Source organism: Ascaphus truei, chromosome 3 (assembly GCF_040206685.1).
Source record: "Ascaphus truei isolate aAscTru1 chromosome 3, aAscTru1.hap1, whole genome shotgun sequence".
Classification (NCBI taxonomy): Eukaryota; Metazoa; Chordata; class Amphibia; order Anura; family Ascaphidae; genus Ascaphus; species Ascaphus truei.
In genome coordinates, this window is record NC_134485.1 from 93,726,674 (window position 1) to 93,730,144 (window position 3,471).

Consider the following 3,471-nt stretch of genomic DNA (forward strand, 5'->3'; position numbering starts at 1 on the left):
CTCTGACTCTGGCCATAAGATGAACGATCTGAGGGTTGCCATACTCAAAGGTAATCTTAAAACCCCGAAAGAGAGACGGTTGCATGAATACAAATTTATGCAACTGTTCGGGACACTTAGCAGTGGCCTAAACAGAGATCGAAATTTTATGAGTCATTACTGACAGTAGTGAACTCTCGTCCCATAAGCGCTAACGGCCATGTCTGTACATACTGTGCTATATGTATGCACACACAGCTGTCTCTCACACATACTAATACTCTTTGTTTTTCCATCCCTATACACCAATAGGGACCACTAAGTATCCACACACACTTTTAGTTGTGCTATTAACTCTCACATTTCCACACCCACCCACACCATTTATATCCAGTCCCACTCCACACACACCTTGTGTAAAGCACTGTATATACTGTGGGCTCTCCATTCATTTTTATTCACACTGATACACATACACACTCTTTCTTCACTTGCTTTCAGTAACCATTTAACACCTCTAGCCATAAAACACATCCACACCGGGGGAAGGAACAGCACAGATAACATTCCAAGAGACACTGTTTTTAAGTTTACCTTTTGCTTCATTCATTGTAACATCGCCGGAAGAAGAGATCAGTGTATCTCGAAAGCTCGCACAAATAAAAGCATTTCGTTATCCACAGAACGGTATCATCTATTTATTTTTTTGATTATTGAAGCTCGGCTAACACGGTACTGATACCTCAACATGTATGTATATATATATATATATATATATATATATATATATATATATATATATATATATATATATATATATAACCATAATACTGAGTTAAGTTATGGTGAGTAAAAAAAGTGACAAAAACCCTCCACAGGAAAAAGTGACACTGTGTGCTCATTTGCATGTCATTTCCCAGAATCCCTTGCTGCAGTGGAAGTGCTGTATGCTGGGTGATAATGGGGAAAGGCGGGGTTGCAGACCTGCCTAAGACATGCAGATGAGCATACAGCTATATTTGCATATATATATATATATATACTGTAGTCACGGGAGACCAGAACTTTTTACACCTTTTATATTTGTACCGGCTCATACTGTACATTAGGGAAAACAAAGTAGTAGAAACAAAATGTAGTTTATTTCAGTAAACCCACGTACAACAAGAAGAATTACACATTAGACAGACACTTACTGGGGGTTTGGCGGAAAAATCTGGCTTTCCTAGGTGCAGGGCGCCCGCTTGGATGAGCTTACCTTGACCGGGATATACACCCGGTTCTCCTGGTCCTCTTTTCAGCGTCAGTTCCTAGCCGCGACTGCTACGTTCTATTTGTAGAACTTGGGCGCAAAAGACAGGACATAGATTCGTTGAGGTAGACTTTCCTAGCTTCAAAAGGAAGCCGGTTGCTCTGCTATTTGCAATAGAGTGCCTTTGAAAAGCCCACCTTAGCTTCATCAACACAAGTCACTGAATGGTCGAGTTCTCTGCCTCGGCTATCTCCTTACATACACGCTGCTAAACTACCGTTAGCATGGAGGTAGGAGGAGCAACCAATCAGAGCGTGGGAACCCTATCCCACTAGCCAATAGAAACAGGAGCTTGCCTCTTGGCTGATGTCAGAGGAGGGGGCATGCCAAGCCGGCTCTGAAAGCCCCATGGGCGGGACATATGAATTGACCAATGGGAAACACATCCACACTGGGGGAAGGAACAGCACAGATAACATTCCAAGAGACACTGTTTTTAAGTTTACCTTTTGCTTCATTCATTGTAACATCGCCGGAAGAAGAGATCAGTGTATCTCGAAAGCTCGCACAAATAAAAGCATTTCGTTAGCCACAGAACGGTATCATCTATTTATTTTTTTATTTTTTTGATTATACACTACCGACACACTTAATCACACTGCGGCCAGATCCGCAAGCCGGGAAATTTCCCGGCTTGCTAGTGGCCGCCCCTCGGCGTGCCGCGCGTCATAGACGCGCGGTCACGCGTCTTCGGGAGCGTGCGCCCCCTGCACGCGCGTCCAGGGGCTCCCCGAGGGAGCCCTGGTGTCCCGCGATCGCGGGACAGCGGCAGGGGGTTCCGGGGGACCCGGCGGACCCGGCAGCGGTAGGGAGAGCGCCCCGATCGGAGGGCGCTCTTCCGCTGCTTCGGCGCGCGCCCGTCACTCTCGGGCGCGCGCCAGGCTACTGCTGCGGCCAAGAACGGGCAAATGCTCGAATAAACTTGGCCGCAGCAGTATATATATATATATATATATATATATATATATATATATATATTTAAAAATGAATAGACGATACCGTTCTGTGGCTAACAAACTGCTTTTATTTGTCCGAGCTTTCGAGATACAGTAGCGACATACTTTATCGCACTAAATGCCGGCGGCATGCCGGGATCTACCCCAGCTGCCGCCAGTAATAACCGCGCGCCGCCGCGTTTCCCCCACGCACCCCCCCTCCAACTCGCGCGCAATTTACTATGCTTCCGGACCCCGAGCCCGGCTTCTGCTCTGCCCCTCTGCTTCCCCGCACCCCCGCTTACCTTGATTTGATCTCCAGGGGTGTCGGGGAAGCCTGGGGAAGCCAGGGAAGACGGGGAAGCCGGGCGCGCTTGTGACTGTGACGTCACAGTGCGCCGCCACGCGCCGCGGCTACCCGCTTCCCAGCCACATACAGCCAGCGGCTTTTGCTCGAATAAGAGCTGCCGCTGCTGTACACTGATCGATCTCTTCTTCCAGTGATGGTACATTGAATAATGTACATTGTACATTAAATATATACTGTATATATACACATATAGTTTATAATGTAATATATTGGTACATTTATTGCATTTAATTTCATTTATACACTCTTATGAATTTCGGTATATAGTTTAATTCATTAGTGTGATTGAACATTGCACTTTTGCACTTCATTGATTCATGAGAATTGTGTCCTCCTTTGATGGATTACATTTATGATGCTAATTTTAATAATTAACTGATTGAATGATGTAGTTTTTACCCTTTTGCCTTAATTAACTGATTTATTTATTGAGAGCCCAGTGAGAGTATAAAATAGTGAGTCTTTCTTTGCAACGCCAACCCCTGATGAAGCACAGAGTATGTGTGAAATGCGTTGAGGTACTGTTCCCAGCTGTAGCATATCTCACGACATCACACTATACATCATCCCGGTTGTGGATCACACGCCGTGACGTGGTTTGCCCTCGCTACTATGCTCTGAGAGTCACAGTCCGGGGAGCAGGTGCACTAGGTCCTGTCCGAATTCCACCAACGGACTAATTTTCTACTGGATTTCTAGCTGATACACTTTGTGTGGGATTTAATACATCTGTTTGGATATTCACCTTAGGTTTGCAGTGTGTCCTTTTCCTTGTCTTTAGAGATCCGTCAGGTCTCATCTTTGGGAGAGCAAAACATCCATCTGACACATGCTGCAAGGAGGTGATTTTGTCTACAAGACAAACCATCCATTCC